Genomic DNA, 22343 nt, shown 5'->3' on the forward strand with positions numbered 1-22343 from the left:
CCTCGTTCTCCCACCGCGTTTCTCGCGCCGGGCGACTCGGGGGTTGTCCTGAACGGATGCCGGTTTGATAATACCCGCGGTCACCGCCCGCTGAGGTGGTGAAAAGTTCGGCAAACTGCCTCCCTAGATGGTTTGAGGCTCGACCCCGCTTCTGGTGAAAGCGAAATCGCTGCCTCCCTGCCTCCCTGGTTCTTTTGGGCTCAGGCGGGTGGCTTGGACAGCTGGGAAGGGTCCTCGCGGAAACGCGCGCGTGCAACGGTAGAGGCCTGGCTGGAAAGCTTAAAGCCCGCCGCCAACAGGAGACGGATGGAAGAAAAGGAAATACGAATCGGGGCCCCCCCCCCCGCTCCGTCGCTTGACCAATCGCGGCCTGCTTTGACTAGCCAATCACTTTACCCGCAAGGCCAGAAGAAAAGCAGAGTGCTGTTTTAAAAGTGACAGTGTAACGGTTGCTGGGACGCAGAGGCCTGAAGGAACGTAGGGGAGAGAAAAAGGCGCGAAAGGAGAAACTAGTGGAGTCGTAGATCTATTTAAAAAAGTGTAGACTCACACGCGCTGGCGATTTCCGTTTTGACTTTGCTCGTTTGGGGCTTCTCGTAAGTGAAGGCGAGAAGTATCTGCATCAAGTTGACACAAGAACATCTGCAATGCAATTGACTACAGCAATTTGCTGCACCCTGGGGTGCTGGAAAGGCGAGCCAGTAATTATCAGAAAATAAGCAGCAGTGAGGAGGAGCTGGGAGTCACCAACTTGGCAAATCTGCTGCCCTACAAATGTTGCAACTCCTATCAGCCCCAGTCAACATCGCCAAATACCTGGCCTAAGGCTAAAATTACTCCTTCGCAACAGTTAAAAAAAGAGATCAAATACCTGGCCTAAGGCTAAAATTGCTCCTTTGCAACAATTAAAAAAAGAGATCAAACCACTCTTTCCTTAACGAAAACTTGTGAAAAGAGGCTGACACATTGGTAGTAGTAAGACTGAAAGATCCCTGTGGGCTGGAATATGCCCTCTCATAAAACTGCTTTGGGGTCAGGGAAGAAAGAGGAAAACAGGATTAGGGTGATGGCTTTGATTATACAACTTGCCTCCAGTGCAGACAGCTTCTGCTATGATCAGCTTTGCAAGCCTTTCACCCAGCGTTGCCATTCTACCACCAGGGAGTCAGAGGGACTTCAACACTGTACTACTTTGCAGGATTGTTGTAAATTCCTCTTTCGGTCTCAGCAATTAATCTGCAATTTTAATCGGATTTTGTTCGTGACTAGCCATTCCCTCACAGATCTCCACATTCAGGCCCCAGCAATAGGGAGATAACAGTGTCCTGACCTGTATTTGCAGTTGGATTGGCAGGATGTTTTATAAGTGTTTAGAATCGAAGACCCACAACCTTCTCACCTTTTAGAAGATCAGCAATTTCACATTTGAGTTATTTGAGAACTCTCAGATGGATGGCATTGGATCCCATATATCCAAGGATACCCTTCAACCCCTAAGGAAAATGAATGTACAGTAAGTCCCAATATTTCCCTTTCACAGCCTTTTGTGGGGAATGTCCACTTGGTCATTTCTGTGCCATGTAGACTGTGCCATAGAAACTTTAGTGAGGAACGTTGCTGGGGCAAACAGTTGATATAATAGGGGGAAGATCAACAGAATAGTTTGGTCAATATAGGTTCGGGTGGGGACTGATATCAGAATTGAATAGGAAAGCCTTTTCAAAAGGTAAATAGAAACTTATCAGATAACACTGCCTTATACTACAGTGGTACCTCAGGTTAAGTACTTAATTCGTTCCGGAGGTCCGTTCTTAACCTGAAACTGTTCTTAACCTGAAGCACCACTTTAGCTAATGGGGCCTCCCACTGCCACCACACGATTTCTGTTCTCATCCTGAAGCAAAGTTCTTAACCCGAGGTATTATTTCTGGGTTAGCGGAGTCTGTAACCTGAAGCGTATGTAACCTGAGGTACCACTGTATTTTCAAAATTTTGACTTGGGCTTGTATTTTGCCAAATCAAGGGATGGCAGGTGAATCTGATAACTGGAGCCTTTGGTCTAGGGCAGCCTTCCCCAACCTGGTGCCCTCCAGATGTCTTGGACTACAAGTCGCATCAACCTCAGCAAACTGGAGGGCACCAGGGTGAGGAAAGCTGCTCAGTGTTAGAACACATGATGTGTAGTCATAACCTGTTTTGTTCTATTTTAAGCAATACATGAATCTAATGGGACCCTACTTTGGGTTGTTGTTTTCTTTGGGGGGGGGGCGTCTTTTATGCCCCAGTCATTTCTGACAAGTGTAAACTCCAATATCATGCATTGAGAAAATAGTATATCCTTTGTGGCGGGTTCCTTGAATAGGAAGAATGGTACAGTATATGAAAGACAAAAAGGTAGAAACTAGATATGGGAGTGTGTTTAAACAGATCTTCCCTGTCTCCACTAGATGGTGCTCATATTGTGTGTGTACTGTATTTAAAACACAGCAGCCAGAATTATCACACTATGTTCCTCAGCTTACTATTACAGTGGTACCTCTGGATACAAACAGGATCCGTTCCGGAGCCCCGTTCGCATCCTGAAGTAAATATAAGACGCATCTGCGCGGGTTGCATTTCGCCACTTCCCCGCATGTGCGGGACGTAATTTTGAGCGTCTGCACATGCGCGAGCGGTAAAACCCAGAAGTAATGTGCTCCATTACTTCTGGGTCGCCGCGGAGCGCAACCCGAAAATATTCATCCCAAAGCTACTTCAACCCGAGGTATGAGTGCATTATTTTTTTACTGGAACTAAACGTTGGGGAACAGAGAAAGTTGAAAGGGGGTATCTACCCTGCGTCCCAGGACTTATTTTCTTTTTTCTCATTCATACCTAACATACACTGACAGCATAGATCACAACCCTGGATGAAACCCTCTGGAATTTTGCTACCATTCGGCATAGATTGGGAGTGGCGTATAAACACTTGTATGGTTGAAACATAGGAATTCATTGTTTTTAAATGATACACTTGTGAGGGGATTGGGGTCGTCATACAAAGCTATTGTCTTCCAAAGCATCTACTCTATTCCCAACTCAAGAATGGAAAGCAAAATACTGGTGGACAACAAAAGAGGTTTAAAGACGCTCTCAAGGCACATCTAAAAAAATGTACCATAAGCACTGATAACTGGGAAACACTGGCCTGCAAGTCCTCCAGTTGGAGAACAGCTTTTACCAAAGGTGTCATGGACTTCGAAGAAGCATGAACTCAGGGCAAAAAGGAGAAACGAGCTAAGAGGAAGGCACGTTTGGCAAACCCTCAACTCCTGCCTGGAAACCTATGCCCCCACTGTGGAAGGACGTGTGGATCTAGAATTGGCCTCCAGAGTCACTTATGGACTCACTGTTAAGACCATGTTCTTGGAGAACAATCTTATTCGGGTATGAGTGATCACCAAAGAAGGAGGAGGAAGAAAGGGTAGTCATTAAAAAGTTATAGTATCAGAATCATTGCAGGGGACACAGGAGTGGTCAGTAAATGTAATTTTGGCATCACAATGGGGCAATCACATGAGAGCAATCAGAAAGAATCAATTTAATAGACAAGTTAGAGTGGGGGCCTTGGAGGGCCACAAAAAAAACTTGACATCACAGCATGGGACATATAGGAGCATGAGGAGATTTCACCCCTCCCATATCCAAGAATCTCCTGATAATCTCTGCTGATTCTCCAGAGAGGAGGAGGCGTGTTCTGCTCTCTACTTATTCTGCTCCAGCACCACATCAGTCAGTCAGTCAGTGTGTTGGAGAGAGAGAGACTGAGTGTTACGAGATCGTGTGTATAGATAAGGTTGCTGCTAAGAGCAGCTGCAGACACTCAGTGCAGTGCAGCATTCTTTATGCTTAGACCTCATTTAGCTCTGTATATGTTTGTATTATAGTTGTAGATAGAATAAAGAAGATATTCTACAGAGCTGCTCTCCAAGTCGTTTATACTCTGCTAGACTCTGCTATATTCTGCTGTGCGACGACTGTCTTCTTGTTGGAGTGAATCCGGTGCTCACAACTCTAAGCTGTGAGTCCACAGCACTTTGACCTGTTCCTGTGCAGAAGGTGGTCTCTGGAAGTGCTACCCAGCTCGCCTAGCTCATTCGGGGCTGAAGTGTATGAGTCCAGTTAGTGGCACTGGCTCAAGGGCGATGCTGACAGAGCATTCAGCACATTAACAAAAACACAGACTTTTTTTGGAGTGCCTTTGGCATCACAGAATATAACCCACTGAAGCAGTTGCATTATTTATTAATTATTATTATTATTATTATTACTATTATTGCATTTTTAAAATGACAAATTGAGGAGTCACAAAAAAAACTTTTGGGACTGGATAGTCACAGGCTGTGCATTAGATACCCCTAGAATGTTAACTGGGAAAAACACTCTGTAAATAGTGAATTGGCCCTCTGGGGTTCTGGAAGAGATAAGTTATTCCTTTCAGAACATGGCTTGCTGAAGGTCTTCAGTGACTTCTCTGACATTTTGTGCTTTTAAAGAGTTCTACACAGCACAACAGAGTGATGAAATGGCACCTTTATTTTACAATAGAAAAAAGAACTAAATACAGTATTGTAAACCTGTCAAAGGCAAGACAAAGTGAACATCTGGGGAACACAGGCTTGTTCCATTTAAGATGGACCACACACACACACACACACACACACACACACACACACACACATCTTCAGAAGCCCTGAGTTATGTCTCCCCCCCACTTTACTCATAAGATGGCTTTCATATTACACAGACATTGTTTCTTATAAGGGCTTCTGTTTTTTGCAACTCCTTTTCACTGACAGGATTTATATAAGGAAAATGAAATCCCCCATAAGATGAGGATGTAGCTTTGTAATTCAATATGAAACAGATACATCAGATTCACATACCATCATGCTACACAATGTAAGACTGATCCTGAATGTCAATTTCATTTTTTAAATATAGAAGCCAAGAACTAAAATGTCAACTCAGTACATAACACTTACCTTGGGTGTGGTTTGTAGAAAAGGTAAATACTCAAAAAAATGTAAATGTATATCAGGGATTTCTTGACCTTGTATTTGCAGTTTAGTTAGGAAAAAAGGTTCAAAGTAAACCCTAAAACTTGCTTCAAGGTGATATACTTAAGAAGGTAGTACCAATGGTAATATATACAATTGTGTGCAATAGAGGTAGACATATCAATCTATTTCTGGTCTATGTTAGTTTCACATGTGTTCATTGCATGCATATATCTTATTCCAGAATCAATGGAGACAGAGTACTTATATGTGGCCAACTACACATCACCCCAAAAGATGTAGTTTTGAATACAATTTGCATATACCAGTTTACTTATTGAGAGATGCAAATGCAGAAATAATTTCTGTAATAGAAACAGAGTCCATCTCACCATGACTGACAAGGAGACCTGCTCTGTTGGCTGCCCAGGTGCTAACCACTAAGGCTTCCCTTTTTATAATTATCTTTAAACCACATTTGGGCTAGAGAACCTTTCAAATAGAAAACTATCCCCAGACAGTCTTTCAAATAGAGGGCTTGTCCTATGTAAAAAAGATCATTTGGCTTTCCTAAGCCTAGCACACTAGAAGCTGCAGGACGGAGGTTTCAGTTAAAATATAAGAAAATATCAGCATTTTCAGATATGAAATTATTCCTGATAAAATATACATATAAGGTGGAATCCCATGTAGTGCTAAGTAACTCTTTCTAACAGTGCAAGGATTTTTGCTTGTGTATCCCCTCAATCTGTTCTAGGAGTTCCCCTAACACTCTGAGGAGGATGTGATGCATGTGTGGGGAGTCCCATTGCACAAGCAGAAATTGTTGCACAGCATCAGAAAGCAGGTGGTGGAGGGAGCAAACCTGCTTATGGTATGTGCAATGAAAAGTGTTTGGATGGATAAGATTAAACCAGCTCTAATTCTATAAACTTTATAACTGCAGTCTGCAAAAATAACTGCACTTGGAAAACCAAAAGCTCCCCATATACTTTGCCAAAAATAACCACACACAGTACTTGAAAAGCACAGCTTTCCGGGAGGCAGAATCTTTAAGGAGCTGAAAGGAGTCTCCATTACAAAGCATTACCCCTGCAAGAGAGTCTCTTGCAACCTTTAGTTGTTTCTGTGCTTCACATAAACCATGGAAACCCCAGCCTATTTAAAATCCTACTTCGGCCCCAGGGTATTTCAACATTAAACCTATAAATCTAATAGGCTTCCTGCATTGTCAAAATTATGGTGCGAGTTTTGTGGACACTGTGCAAATTGTACACATACCATATGTTCCTTTATTAACCTCCCTTCTGAGGCCTCAACACTAGGTAGAGACCGCACAGCTGGAAAGACTGCAAAATGCTCTGATTTTCCTGAAGTGCCAGAGTGACAAAATCCATTTGTCTTTGGCAGAGTAGCCTAATTTCTGATCAAATGCCTTCAGATTGTTTTGCTCCTAGAGTTCTGCTAATGCAGGAAGTTTTGTTTCATGTAATGGTCTACAATTTATAAGAAAAGAACCAGCTGTTAAATAGTATGCATGGTGGTAAAACAAAATAGTAAGGGCACTTGCCTAATTTGCAGTACTGTACTAATACTACAGAACAGCATTTTTCAAACTGGATAACTGCAAAATAAAAAGGTAAAGGGACCCCTGACCAGTAGGTCCAGTCGTGGCCAACTCTGGGGTTGCAGCTCTCATCTCGCTTTATTGGCCGAGGGAGCCGGCGTACAGCTTCCAGGTCATGTGGCCAGCATGACGAAGCCGCTTCTGGCGAACCAGAGCAGCGCACGGAAATGCCGTTTACCTTCCCGCCGGAGCGGTACCTATTTATCTACTTGCACTTTGACGTGCTTTCAAACTGCTAGATTGGCAGGAGCAGGGACTGAGCAACGGGAGCTCACCCCGTCGCGGGGATTCGAACCGCTGACCTTCTGATTGCCAAGTGCTAGGTTCTGTGGTTTAACCCACAGTGCAACCCGCGTCCCTAACTGCAGCATAGTCCTTGCATTAAAGTAAATTAGAGGCACACTTCAGTCTTACATCAATAAAAGATACACACATTTCCTCAGTAATCTCTCAAATGAATCAAGTGCATGATAGCCAGGAATGGGCAAATAGTTATGTAGGTTTGGTTTCTCTGAGTTTTTCATTTTTCCTGCTTTGCAAAGTTTAGTTCTTCACATTTCTACATCAGTTTGAAAAGTGTTTTGATAAAAAGTCCTCGTGAAAATCCATCAGCATTTTAGTGTTGAATTTCTCCTGCCAGATGTCCAGAAAATAAACACCTGACTCTTAGAAGCCCCATATAGGGAAGTTTTCAATGGTTGGGGTTTTTTAAAAAATAATCTGTTTAAAGCTGCCCAGAGTGGCTGGGGCAGATGGTCAGCATATAAATATATAAATATATTAAATATAAATATATTATTTTTTATTATTAGCACATTTTAGTATACAGTTTCCCCTAGTTTTTTAATGCATTTTTGTACGTTCCTCTCAATAATGCATGGATTTTGTTTCAGCCCTTACTCTGTTACATTCATTTTTGTACGCATTACTTTGCTGCAGGACTGTACAGTATTGCAAAATTCAGAGTGATGCAAATTTTGAGGGATAACTGTGTTTCAGTTTGCATATTGTTTCAGAAAGTGCAGATCAGGTAGGTTCACCCTTAGAAGCAAACTGAATTTCTCTCCCCACCCCCCATGACATGCCACTTAAGACTACAAACCTGGGAATAAAGGGCATAGGTCAATGGTAGAGCACATGCCCAGCATGCAAAAAATCAATACCTGACATCTCTAGGGAGGACTGGGAATGTCCCCCATCTGAAACCCTGAAGAGCTGCTGCTGGTCTGTGTTTACAATATTGAGCTAGATGAACCAATGATCTGCATTATACTAAGTCCCATTGAACTCAACTTCTGAATAGTCATGTATAGGATTGCTCTAACAGCCACCGACCCTTCAAGTTTCCCTATTTTCCAGGGACATCCCTGATTTAGAGAAGCTGTCCCGGTTTCTGATTTGATCCCAGAATCAGACCACTTTTCCTTGGGATGTCCCTATTTTCATTGGATAAATGTTGGAGGGTATGGAGTTTTCTGAGCCCTGAGCCATCTGAAGGCAATCCTGTATAGGGAAGTTTTTAAAGTGTTTTATTATGTTTTTATATAAGCTGGAAGCTGTCCAAAGTGGCTGGGGCAACACAGTAAGATGTGCTGGTACAAATAGCAAAATTATCATTGTGGAATGGGACGTCCCATTTTCATTGGAGAAATGTTGGAGGGTATGCAGCTGTGAGCAGGATCTAAAGGGCTAGCGCATTATTCTAAGCCAGTGGACACCTCTTCCCTTAAACAACTTATCATCATCATCATCATCATCATCATCATCATCATCAGTTTGTTTATATTCCACTTTTCTACAAAACTGCCCTAAGCCGCTCACAACATATAAACAATAAAATTGATTCCAAGAATGTATTAGAAACAGAAGTATGTTGTGACGTGGGGTTTGTGATTTCAGCTCTCTTGACATAATATGCTGGAGACAGTTCTGTAGTAACACTTCTTTATTAAAGCAAACAAGACATCATCAAAAAATGGCAAGACCCCCGGCAGACCTCTTAACAGGCGTTCCATGAGCCCTTGAAAAATCCCTGGGGCCACACAAACTCCAAATTGTAATCTGTTAACTCTGAACGCCCCTTTATGTGTGACAATAGTCTGTGCTTCCGCTGATTGTGGGGTTACTGGCAGCTGTTGGTAAGCTTGTGCCAGGTCAATTTTGGCGAACACCTTGCCCCCAGCCAGTTTAGCCAACAGATGTGATACGACTGGAACGGGGTATGAGTTTCCCCTGAGTGCCTTATTGATAAGGCATACACATACACAACACATAGTATCAATAAATACAAAAAACCCAACCTGGATTTGTATAAAAACAATACAACACTAACGTAATTGAACAATTTAAACTAAACATAGTATAAAATAATACAAGCAAACTAACCCAATCGAATAGCTTGAACTAAACAGAAAAGATAACAAAAAAAATAGAGCACCACCATGTTTCAGACAATGCAACTGCATTCAATGGTTTGGTTCCGAGATTCAATCTTATCCCCATGGAGTAGCAGAAACTGCTTCAGCAAGACCCTTCAATTTTAAATGTAGTTTGTCATGTGGTATTAGGGGCTGCTGTTTCAAAAGAAGCAAGTGAAAAGGCAACCTGGCTTAAGGAATTAGTTTTGGATCTTGGCCCACTGCCAGTCAGGGTTCTGCTTTCTGAGTGACAGAGATGCTTCTGGGATTCCCTACACACGACAGCTGAGCGTTCACAACGTGAAGAAATCCTGGTGCACCTTGACTCTTTATTGCCAGTAATAAGGAACATTTTTCTCTCTCCCATTTCTGGTCCTAGGATAGAAAGACCCCAGCAAATAATCATCTTAATGGGAAACAATTAATGGGAAAAAATAATAGCAGGAGTATTCCCCCCATTTCACTTTTGGAAATATGGCAACCCTAAGCAGGAGTCTCTACTAATACAAATTTGTTCTGCAGACAGAAGCACAAATCATCAAGTAAATAGTCTTGGCTGACCATAAACACATTTTTAATAATTTGAATAATATACGCTATCATTACTGTATTTTATTACTGGATTACTGTATTTTAATACTTTGTTGGAAGCCGCCCAGAGTGGCTGGGGAAACCCAGCCAGATGGGTGGGGTATAAATAATAAATTATTATTGTTGTTGTTGTTATCATCATCATCTTTCTGAGTCCTCATATTTGAGGCTGGTGAGAATTCCTCTATTAGAACAAAAATAAACGTACCTGTCAACAATGACAAAAGATGCTGTTGGGAAAGTGACATCTAAAAAAACACACCTGGAACTACACTGACATTTTGAAAGGAGGCCTAAGCAGAATTCACAGACAAATAAAACTTATTGTGGCCAATAGGGGGAAATGTATTTTTGCAGTGGTGGTTTTTTTTAGAAGGATTATTATTTTTTATAACCTCCTTACTGCAGAAGGGTTGGGCTTGAGGCTACATTACAGTACTTAGGAATAAATGTCCTGCAGGTTTTAAATGCCAAGCATTTGTATAGTCAAGATCAGCAGAGAGGAAGAAAAACAAATTGATTGCTGAATGCCTGTACCGTGGTACCTCGGGTTACAGACGCTTCAGGTTACAGATGCTTCAGGTTACAGACTCCGCTAACCCAGAAATAGTACCCTGGGTTAAGAACTTTGCTTCAGGATGAGAACAGAAATTGTGTGGTGACGCAGCGGAAGGCCCCATTAGCTAAAGTGGTATCTCAGGTTAAGAACAGTTTCAGGTTAAGAATGGACCTCCAGAACCTTACTTATTAGTGAAACTCCATTTTAGAAATTTGATGACATAATGAGGAGAGCCCATTGTCGGAGAAATTCTAATTTATGTTGGTGAGTGACAGAACAGAAGCTTGCTATCTGAAGAAAAATCGATCTTGTGCAAGCATGTACCTGAGTTTGGGGCAACGGCTTTGTGTAAGGGGTACATGCCGTCTTTCATTCACTAAAGGGAATCTGACCTGAAGGAAAAGAAACGCATTTCTCAATATATAATTGGTCAACTATGTATTATCCTGTGTGCTCTTGATTCTTGTTAACTTGTCTAATTTTCTTTTCCTCAGGAAACTTGCAAGTGTGATCCATTTCAGTAATGACAGCCAAGCTCGTTTGGAAGGGGCAATGACGTTGGGTGAGTTTTGCCACGATGAGTTGTCTGAACTGTCACATAGTAGTTGTCAGAGACTTAAGAACCTTAACAGTTCTCAGCACCAGTGGATGGTTCCCTGAATGGGAAATTCCCCAATAAGGCTGGAATCGGAGACAGTGCAGTGCAAGGACTGTGCTAGGTAAAATAAAGCATTTTGCAGTTTGAATTTTGAGAAGAGGCAGCTGGAGTTAGCTAAACAGAGGTGTTGCAGTCTTGGAGAGGGCAGCAGCAGCAGCAGCAGCAGCTGCTCTCTGGGAATCATGCAGAATTAGCAGCTGTGTTGCCCGCTAAAGGAGCACCTGTCTGCCTCCACTGTGTTCTGCTTGTATATTTATAATTGGAAGGAATACTACAAAGGCACCATTTGTCTGCAGTGGTCTCGTGTCAAAAGAAAAATGAATCCCATAATGCTGCCCCTGGAACTTCTCACCCCTCAAGGAAGCATGAGAAGACAGTAACACTAGTTTTTCCTTCTGCTATTTTTAACACACATCTTTTTGCATTTGCTACTGTTATTCTCCATATATTTTATAAGCTGTTGGCTTTGTATTTATAAACTATATATAATGTAAAAAAGCACAAAGATAGGAAAGCATTGACCAAAGTATTGGTAGCTAGCCATGACTTTTAGACTAGGGGAGGAATGGGAAAGCTGTGGCCAGATGTTGTTGGGCTATAACTCCCATTATCCCCGATTATCGGCCATGCTTTATTCTCTAACAAGTACATTTAAGGTTGCAGCTCACAAGGTGTCATCTTAAATGCATTTTAACTGGTGAAAGTTCTACTGAAATTAATAAATGCACTTCAGATTCTTCAGCCAATTCTGAACGGTACAGCCATGTGCTCAGTTTAATACATGCTCCTCATGAAATAGCTTTTTATAACAAATATAAATATCACTCTGTCTGGCTGAGGTACAGCATGCTGGTTTCTAATTTCTTTGAGACATCTATCAATAGCTACGTCTGCCTGCAAAATATTGCTTAATTTTTCATTCTGTTTTTAGACGGAAATATGCACAGCCTTAATCTTAAACCTTTGCACGCTGAGCACCAGATGAAAATAAATTGCGAGCCGGAAAATGGAACTAAAACTAAGGCAATTGAAAATGACTTTGGGAGAAAAATAAACTCATTTTTCCTAAAAGAAGGATTTTAAAACATAGCATTGAAACACTTGCTCTGAATTAATCCCACTGAAGTAAATGCAAAAGTTTGGAGACTGAGGGTTGCAAATACAGTTGTACCTCGGAAGTCCTGCAGCCAATCGGAAGCTGTGTCAGACGTTTGGGTTCCAAAGAACGTTTGCAAACTGGAACACTCACTTCCGGGTTTGCCGCGTTCAGGAGCCAAAACATTTGACTCGGAAGGCGTTTGGGATCCAAGGTATGACTGTATAGGAAAGAACCCTCACATTCCAGAGTTACACTGCATTCTTCTAAGTGCATAGCACTATTTGTATGTTGTTTACATGGCTCATGGCTGCATACATTACACACATTTTAAGCAAACACCTCAAGAATCTTGGGAACTGTAGTTTAAGGGTGCTGATGACTATAGCTCTGTGAGGGGTAAACTACAGTTCTTGGCATTCTTTTTCAGGGTAATGTGCTTTAAATATATGGTGTATACATATATAATGTGTGATGTATACACATTTGGTGTATACACACAACAGCTCGCATGGTTTTTAAAGCTTGGCAACTCCAGGTAAATTGGTTTGGCAGTAAGTTTACATGAAGAACTTCCCAATGCTTTAAAAGCTATCCAAGTCCACAAGCGGAAGGAAAAATAAAATTACTGATTGCAAGGCTTACCTAGAATAAATAAAGTTAGACAGTTTCTGGTCTTTTGATAGTTGGCTTGTGAATGTTTTCACACAAGACTGGATTGTTGGAAGTATCTGTCTAACAAGACTGGGGCACTAGTTCGTCCTAAATCCACTTACACATACAGACCACAGTCTTCCAGAGTCAGAGAGAAAACACGGATGTGCCAAGAAAGCATTATCCTACAAATTAAATATTACCAGATATTCAAATAACCAAGTCAAACTGAAAATCCTTCAGGGTTACCAGCCAATCTGACGTGGAATAAGAAAAAGTATTAGCTCTAAATATGATAGCCAGGAGCTCCCTTTTCAGTGTATATTATTTTGGCTTTCTTTCTTTTTTTAACCTACCCGACTTTGATTTGAATGGCCCTCAAAGACAACTTTTAAAGCAAATATATATCAGGTTTGCTCCCAACTGCATTTGTGATGGGAAAAGTACATTCTTCATGTCAATGCATCATAGAGGAAGATGATTGTGTGGAACAAAAACAGCAGACAAAGGCACCCTTCCAATCCTTGTCTATTTGAAAAACGGAAGGATTGATTAGTCTATTTTAGTTCCCATTACTTGTGCTCTTTGCATTTCTGACTGCCTGATATTATATTTGTAGCTGACCATGTTCATTGGTTGCATATCGTACAAGCAAATTGGCTCCAGACAATCTCACAAGAGCTAGACACCCCATATAAAAGGTAAAGGTAAAGGGAACCGCCGACCTTCTGATCGCCTAGTCCTAGGCTCTGTGGTTTAACCCACAGCGCCACCCGCAGGCTATGCTTGAAGCACAACAGCAAGCCATCCCACTTTTTTACAGATGGACCCTACTTCTTTTTATGCACAATCTATCCAAACCAACCCACTTCCTTCCCTTTTCCCTCCCACATTCAAAACATCCAGCCTCATCCCACTTCCTTTCCTTCCTTTTTTAAACTTCCTTCTCCCCTCTCCACCAGCTAAGATGCTGGAAATACGGGGGGGGGGAGGGGGAATTTGCATACATATTCTCAAGCAAGGTTTACCATTGAGCCTCGATTTTTCTCTTCACAGTAATGGGCTTGCAGCCCAAGCTGCGCTCCCCTAGAACTTGGTAGAGCGCACCCATTTTCTATCGCCCTCCTCCGCGTTTGGGGCCCTGAGACACACAATCTGCTCATGGTGATATAAGAGCTTTTGCTTCCACATCTGCTGTCAGCTCCCGTAGACATACAAGGTCAAAGGGCACATTCTGGATCTTCACATGTCAAGACAATAAGAATCAATTTTAATTTTCAAAAGACAGAGCTATCGCTGAAGAAGATCACTAAATGCTACTAATTTCTTTAGGCCCCAGGGGTCTTGGAAGGTAATCTCATTAAGGTGAAATACTGCCTAAGTGCAGGCGTGGGACTCAGCCTTAACCTTCAATTCACATTGCATTGCATTGCCTGCTAGCATTGTTTGATTAAATACTGCTTTATCTGACTCATGGATTAATACTCATCTCAGAACTATCATAAAATATAAGGTAAGGATGGCCTCGTGAGAAGGTGTACTGTACTGCTGCCACCCTTCCCGCTCTCTGTCCCATCTGCTCAACATGACAAGTTCTCAATGCATGTTTCAGAAGGAAAATAATCACTTGCGTTATTCTTCCCACCTTTATTCTATATTGGAAAAGGATGCCTGAGAATCTGCCCTTGAGGACGTATGTGGAAGTTGAAAAATAAGGACAATTAGGCTGTGCTACACACACCTATTTACTTTGTAGCCTCTCCTCATATGAATTGACTCAGAAACTGTGGCCATCATCTGAAGCCCTTCTTCGCGTGCCTCTTCCACAAGAAGTCTGGAGGGTGGAAACACAAGAACGGGGCTTTTCTGTGGTGGCTCCCCACTTGTAGAACGCTCTCACATGGGAGGCTCACCTGGCAGCTTCGTTACGTATATTTAGGTAGGGTTGCCATATTTTGAAGAGTAAAAAAAGAGGGACACCTTTGCTGACTTCTACTTTTAAATCTGGATCGCTATGGTGACTCTCATTTTACATACCCATGAAAAAGAGGACATATGGCAACCCTAATTTTAAGCGCCAGGCAAAAACATTCTTCTTCTCTCAGGCCTTTGGTTAATTAAACAATCTAGGGCCTTTTAAATTGGGAGGGGGGAGAGAGGGAATCTTGTTTTTGTTGGTTACTATGGTGTGCATTTTTGTGTTCTTGTGATCTTTGGATGAGGGGTGGTATAGAAGTTTAATAAATAAATAATATTTTTAAAAAATTAAAAATCAATGTTAACCACAACCCATAGCTATCCTGTATCTACCCTATAGTTTATTTTTAAATGCTGACTGTGCACACATTGCTGGCTAAAAACACAGTGAAGTCAGTATGGTTGTATTTCTAAGTCACCTGATGTTTGCCTATTATGTATTGAAGTTCTCACCCTAGCCACCAGGGGGTATTGTATATATAGTTTTCACTCAGGTCCAGGTAAGTTAATTTAGGCGGGAAACCCTGGGCTGCTGTTGGTACAATGTTGACAGCCGGCTGCCCATAAAAGCAGGCCGGCTGAGCTGTTAGCTGTTCAGTTCAGTCCCAGCTCACTTATAAAGAACTACTTGGAGAAATCTCTGTGTCGTCTGCTATGTCCACCCACTACTTAATACTGCCCACACCAGCGGGTGGAGAATGGGCATGGATGTCCTTATATGGCTGAAGTTTTCAAATCAGATCAAAGCTGGTTTGGGGGGAAATTCATCAGAACACAGTATTTTCCAGGACAGATGTGGATTGCAGCTGTGTGTACAGAGCTTCCCAATCTAATGTTGGGAGTATGGATGCATTCTCTACCCCCAACCAAAGTGTGAAATAAAGGGCTAGCTGCATTTTTAGCCAGTATTGCATACACAGCCTTACAGCAGCTGAACCTGAGTAACTGTAGGTATAGTCAGAAAATGTTATTGATGTCAAATATTTGTCAGTGCTTCAGTTCAAATTTACACCTCTGTTGCTGTTATTTCTCCAGACTAGAAGTGAAAATCATTGTTAAATCCAGCCAGCTTGAGATGTATGAAACATCCACTATATCTTCACAAGCAATGTTCACTTTTTGTTTTCTCCATTAACATTTCAGATTATAATCTTTTTCCTTTTTTGCACATTCACCAAGCAGCAGAGGTGGTGGCTCAAATCCTCTGATCTTATCCTTGAATAAATATAAATCTCAGATAGCCAAAAGCTGGAGATAAACCACACAAATTATATTGCATACTACCTCTGAAGCATCTGGAATTGGCTGTATATTTAAAAAATTGAAAGATGCCCATTGGTCATTGCAAGTGTATTGCTCATAGCTTGAAAAATGAAGGAAACAGCTTTTTAATTGTATTTTTAAAAAACAACAACAACACATGAATATCCCAAGTTATTCCCTGTATGATTTACTCCCAAACTGACAATATTCCTTCTCTCTCTGAATATAATACCAGGGTGGTCTTTTATGTCTAAGAAAAAAAAAGACACAGATTTGAATACAATTAGCATCTACCACGAGAGAGAGAGAGAGAGAGAGAGAGAGAGAGAGAGAGAGAGAGAGAGAGACAGACAGACAGACAGACAGACAGACAGACAGACAGACACTGCCTGCCTGTTCAGTTTGTTGTCTAGGTGCCGGCTGTTGATGGACAACTTCAATGACCCTGCTCTCCTTTTTTTCTGATGAATTATATTTAAACCAGACTTGGGTCAGACAATCCTTCAGTAACAACCCTGTGCAAACTAGTGCAAATGGCTACTTTATTCTCAATCCTAAACTCTCACTTTCTTGCATTTTAAAAAAAGCGTAATGATAGCTCAGTTGGTAAAGCATCAGACTCTTAATCTGTGTCTTGAACCCCTGGCCTACCTGGCAGCAAGTCAAAATATTGCATCCAAAGTCCAAAATACGGGGGTCATGCAGCCACACAAGCCAAGTCCAAAGTCCAGGAAACATAGTCCAGGTCCAAGTAGCCAAGTGTGAAGTTCCACAATCAGCATACAGTTCAGAGTCAAACCCAAAGCAGAATCCCAGAGAAATTGAGGAGCATCCAAGCCAAAGTGCCTCAACATGGGCAGCTGAGCAGACACAGCACCTCAGCTCTGCTTCCCTCTTTGCATGCTGATTGCAGCATCACAGCATCTGGGCTTGATGAGGCAGGTGACCCTCACCTGTTCTGAGCCTATCATACACTTCCTCCCAAAGTTAGCGAGCCCCACCTGGCCAGCTAGGGAGCTGGGCTGTGGGCTATTGCCTACCTCAGCCTCCTCCAGCGCCACTCCTGCTGCTCCCTACGCTTCAGAGCCCACTGTGTTCATGATGGGTCCTGCTGCTCTGGTTCCTGTGCATTGACAGCCATCCCCTTGCCATCCTACATCACCTTGTGAGTACAGTCCTTCCTTCCCTATCCCCTGCCTGCTCTGGTTTGTCCCAGTCCCAGCCTCACCCCTCGCCAGGATATTCTTCCTCCTCCTCCTCCTCCTCCTCCTCCTCCTCCTCACCATCGTCCTGCCAGTTCATGACAATCTGAGGGTTGTAGGTTCAAGAGCCTCAGGTTCAGCTATCTTTGGTTTCTGTTTTATTAAGCTTTACTAATCGGAGTCTTTAGGTTATACCTTTTGTCTCTGGCCAATATCTGTGCTCTTTGATTCCTGCAGCTTGCATAGCAATCTAACCTCACATGTTAAATTTGCAAGAACACCAGCAACACCTAAGTCTAGGAAATGGTACCTTTGTTGCATAACTGGGCCAACCAATGCTGTATATCTTGTGAAACTATATTGGGTGGATTGACTCAGGAGCACATTTCCAGAAGAGAAAAGAAAATGTATTTCTAGCCATAAATAGTTTATTGCTGAGAAACAAGTTGGGAAGGATGAATTTCCCCCTTCTAGGGCATCTTGCTCTTAGCACCGGAGTAGCATTGCATTGCTGGTTTCAGTATAAGGAGAAAGATTGATGAGTGGGACTTGGTGTGTCTGGGAACCTGATCTTGCATTAATGAGAGCACTGCTATACGACTGCCAAGTGTCTCCTGTCCAGGAGCAGACAGAAGGCCAAAGAGCAAAACAGAGTGCATACCTAACAGTCTCATTTGCATTGCTGGAACAACACAAGCCCAAGCAAGGCCATGTCTTGTCAGATTCTCCGTGTAAGTGTGTGAACCGTGTGTTGTGTTGGGTGCAAACCGTGCTTGTTTTTATATTCTAATTTATTTAAGTGTGTACTATTGCCTAGTAATAAGACAGATTTTTTTTAAAAGTGCTTTCTCTGTGTTTGAACCGTATCACAAGACAACCCAAAAGCAGCAGCAGCTGAAATAATCACTGATTTAGAAATGGCAAGAGGCAACTATCTCAAGATGTTTCCCACTTGTCGTATGTTTGGCAATGATAGCTTGGGTCCATGTTCCAGTCTGTTAAAGCCTAGAGGCTACTTGAAAGGGTAGATAGACTAGAGGTCATCCAAAGATGCTTGAAAAATGTGTGGGCCATTTTATAGGACCCCACCCCCTCACAGTTTGGTACTGGCCACTGAAAAGATCTGTGGTAGCTCTCTTCTTCCCTCTGCTCATGGAGAAAGGACATAGCTGGGCAAATACCTGGATATTTCCTCAACACTGAGAAGACTGTCTTGCAATGACTTCTGGAATTCCAATTCTGCACATGAAAAGGGAGTTCAGATGGACCATTGCTCACCACAATGGCAGCTGCATGTGCTGGCTCTAAGCTTCCTAGTCATAGCATGCATGTATTGGGGCCCAAAGATGTGCTGGGCTAATACACCATGGCATTAAGCTTTTGCACCAACCACTTTTCTGGTACGTGGCCCAATACTTATGAAATGACAAGATTGTGACCTACATGGGTCATGCAGTTCTATGAAAGCTTCCTTGAAATGGATGGTGCTACTTCACCTACCATGTATTAACAAAGCTTGTTGTTTCACAGGCTTCTTTGGGCATTCTACTGTATTCTGGGATATTTTTATGAACAAGCAGTTTATACATTTTCATATATATAAAATAAATAAGAATGGTCATATACTTAATTGGTCATAACCACAGTAGAAGCATATTCCTAGTGTAGGGTCAGCATCCATTGTAGTTTTATTCTGCAACATTCATCAGTGAATGGCTGTGTGCAAACTACACCTTTAAAGCACATTCAAAACCCATTTCCTCCCTCAAAGAATTCTGGACATTGTAGTTAAGTGTTGCTGGAATGCTCCATTCAGATTGGTTATAATGCTAAAGCTTCTGTCTTGATTTCTCATGTTCCTTTTACACTGCAGTACCTGTTGAGTTACGGAACTGTGGTTTTCTGAGTGATTTTCCATGTCAGACTAAGTTTTAAATAGCAGGAAAGAATGCAACGTTAGAATACTTCCCCAACTTTCATCATGTGATATTGCACTGCAAAACTTCATGGATTTTCCAAGTTAACAAGGTTGCAAATGGATGAAACAAATAACACAGAAAAAAGTGTCAAACTTCCACTAGATTCCCAGAAGTGGCATTTAGATCCTGGAAAGATTACATTAAACCTGGAAATTATCAGATAAGGATAATTTCAGGATAATGGAGTAAGTGTGGACTGAACGCAGTCAGGGTTACAATTAGCAGAAACCCTTAACAAACAACAGTGCCCAAAATTATTTGAGGGAAATAATGTGCTTTTAGCATGTGCAAACCCACAGCTTGACAACAATGTACTTAGAGCACCGTCCTGTGTATGTCTACTCAGAAGCCAATCCTAATACATTCAATAGGACACACTTCAAAGTATAATGTGTACAGGACTGCAACCTGACTCAGTTTTTTAAAAAACCAAATCTTGAAAAAAGTACATTGTGTTCTGTACATATCCCATTATTCCTGCACAATGCCACACACACACACACACACACACAGAGAGAGAGAGAGAGAGAGAGAGAGAGAGAGAGAGAGAGAGAGAGATCATTACAACAACCCTGTGAAGTACTTTTGGCTGCAAAAAGGACACTGGACGTAGTCACCCAATGAGCTTCATGGCTGAGCAGGGACTCCTGCCTATTGGAAACATATCCATGTATAAAGGTGAGATTTGAAATTTTCTCAGACATATTTTATCCTCTCCAAATATTTACATACACAGATATCAAGTTTCCCTGCTCTGGCCGGATTATGAGCTTTGAAGCTGGTAGTGACACGGTTAAGGCACTATTGTTCTACAAAGTGCTTATCCGTGAGCATATTGTTTCAGATGGAATATATATATAACATGAGAAAAATCTTGTTTGCTGAAGTCTTCTGTAACTTCAAAATTTGCATACTTAGATGCCGAAAGATGTTTGTCCCATAAAAGATATTAACTGGTTTAATTTCCACTGTTGCTGGCAAGAAGCCAGTTCACACACACTATGAAAAGGTGTGTGAAAATCCCAAAGGGGGTGGACCTAGATATGGGCACTGTTCATGCTCAAAAGCATTCTCGTTACATGTTACAGGTATCTGAAGAAGTGTGCATGCACACGAAAGCTCATACCAAGAACTAACTTAGTTGGTCTTTAAGGTGCTACTGGAAGGAAATTTTTGTTTTGTTTTGTCGTTACATGTATTACACCTTCCAAGAATGAACCCCAGTACTGTATTCCAAACAATTGACTTCTGGATCACAATAGAGCTCTGTTTGCTGCAATTAAGGTCTGCAGCCACGGTCACCGTTTGAAGTATTCCGAACCTTTGCATGCAAATTACAGCCTCTAGATAGAAATTATCTCCAGAATGCACTTTGAAAACGAGCAGGAAGAAAGGGCAGCAATGCGGTTCAAACCCCCTTAGGCGCAAAAACCACTGGATGACCTTGGCTCGGTCACCGTCTCTCAGCCTGCCCTACATCACAAGGGTGTTGTTGGAACGGGGTTAAAAATGCGAGGAATGAAGAGGCGACCCTGAAGTCCTTGGGGTGAAGAAGGGCGGGCTAGAAATGCTAGAAAGAAAAGGAAAGGTCAGAGGGAACGATCTGCGAAGCCCGCCCCGCCCCAATAACTCTGTCCTAACTACCTTTGCTCTCACGGCTTTTCGCGGGGCTCACTTCGAAATAAGCACACGTAAGCCCAACGGCCACGAAGGAGATGCGTGCACACATATAGGACACTCGAATGCTTCCTTTTAACGCGATCACGAGAGGTGGCTCTCTGTGCGCGCCAGCCGAAGCAGCGCAGGGGAGGGGGCAGCGTCTCTCTCTCTCTCTTTTGCAACGCCAGAGCATTGTGGGCAGATTTTCCCCTGCAGCGAGCAAGGAGGCTCATAAACTCTGCAAAGAAGCCCCGCTTGCTTCTCCAGCACCTCGCCGGACTCCAGAGAGCGCTGTGCAGCCGGCCCTGGAAGGGGAGCTGCAGGAGCAGCAGCCGCCCCAACCCCGGCCGGCGCAGGAGGGCAAAGGAGCCCCGAGCGGACACCTCCTCGGCGCGGCCGGGGGGCTCACTCCGGCCAGCTGCAGTCCCAGCCACGGGGCCCAGGTAAAGGAAACTTGCCTCCTCCTTTGTGCGCCTTCGCTTCCGCGCCGGCAGAGCTCAAGGTCTGGGCTGCTGCTGCTGCTGCTGCCGCCTCCCCATTGCAAAGGACCAATGGGACTTTTAAAAAACATTTTGCTCCCGGGGCTCGATCGCCAAGAGATCGGGATCTTCCGATCTTAGAACAGGCTGGCCAGAAATAAGGATGGGGGAGAGAGAGCAAGAGGCTCAAAGGGGGTGTGGGTGCGGCGAAGAAATTTGGGGGAGAGTCGATGGTGGCGGGACTGAAGCTGCGCAGCGCGAGAACGCAGCTTCGAGTCTGTTTATCCGGAGAAATGCGAACTGAGGCTCTCTTATATTATATTATTATTATTATAATTATCATCATCATCATGATGAATGGTGATGATAAGGACTCTTTTTCCTTGGGCAGTTTGCTGCTTCCCAAAGTGCTCGCTTCCTGGCATGGAGCGGCTGCCCCCTACAGGATCATGCTCAAAGGGAAGAAATGTAATCTGTCCCTGCCGTGTTGAAAACCAAGGACAGGAAAAGCCCGGCGCTCTAAGAGAAGCGCAGCTCAGCGCCACTGATGGGTCCTCCTTGTCACTTGCTGAGTTCAGCAGATCTCCCGTTGTCGGTGCCTTTCTTTTTTACCTTGCTCAGCTCGTTTGTCTGCTGGTGCGATTCGGGTTCTCCTCCCCATCGGTTTAAACAGGGTAGGGACTCAGACCTCAGATGCATGAAAGGAGAAAGATAGAAAGAGTGCTCCTGAGCAAGCACAGAGTGCTTTGTCCTCAGCAAGTCACCCCACCCATTTAACTTCTGCATCTTTAAAGTGTCTGGTTGTGGGGAGAGGCGCAGGTTCTGTTGTATTTAGAATACCAGTGATTTTGTGTTGGGAAGGCTCCAGAAGAGTATCTGATTTAAATAATTTCTAGAGTCCGGGCTACATCACATGTCCTAATTTTTGACATAGAATCATAGACATGTCAGAAACAACTTCACAATCCCCTTCCCTTGATGTAACTGCTGTTTTGTTTGAATTGAAAGCACAGGTATTGTGTGATTGGACTCGTTTGTGGATATCAAACTCTTACAGCTATTGATGGTCAGACACGCCTCCTCAGTTCATCCCTCCTGATAGCATCCTGGCATTTATTTATGTTAACGTATAGGTTACCTGTT

General features: G+C 42.8%; 1 protein-coding gene across 4 annotated transcripts in view; it reads left to right on the plus strand.

The window, feature by feature from the left end:
• The first annotated feature begins 1393 nt into the window (after nt 1-1393).
• KANK4 (KN motif and ankyrin repeat domains 4) overlaps nt 1394-22343 on the plus strand; it is a 64566-nt gene continuing 43616 nt past the window's right edge. For 2 of the 4 annotated variants that reach the window (XM_083621254.1, XM_083621257.1), the window contains exons 1-2: nt 1394-1513; nt 10728-10795. The gene's annotated coding sequence lies outside the window, so the exon portion shown is untranslated. Of the gene's footprint in view, nt 1514-10727; nt 10796-20601; nt 21165-22343 lie in introns of those variants that run through there. The other 2 variants (XM_083621252.1, XM_083621255.1) reach the window with 2 other exon arrangements.

The sequence above is a fragment of the Podarcis filfolensis genome (assembly GCF_964270895.1).
Source record: "Podarcis filfolensis genome assembly, chromosome: 6".
NCBI classification, from domain to species: Eukaryota; Metazoa; Chordata; class Lepidosauria; order Squamata; family Lacertidae; genus Podarcis; species Podarcis filfolensis.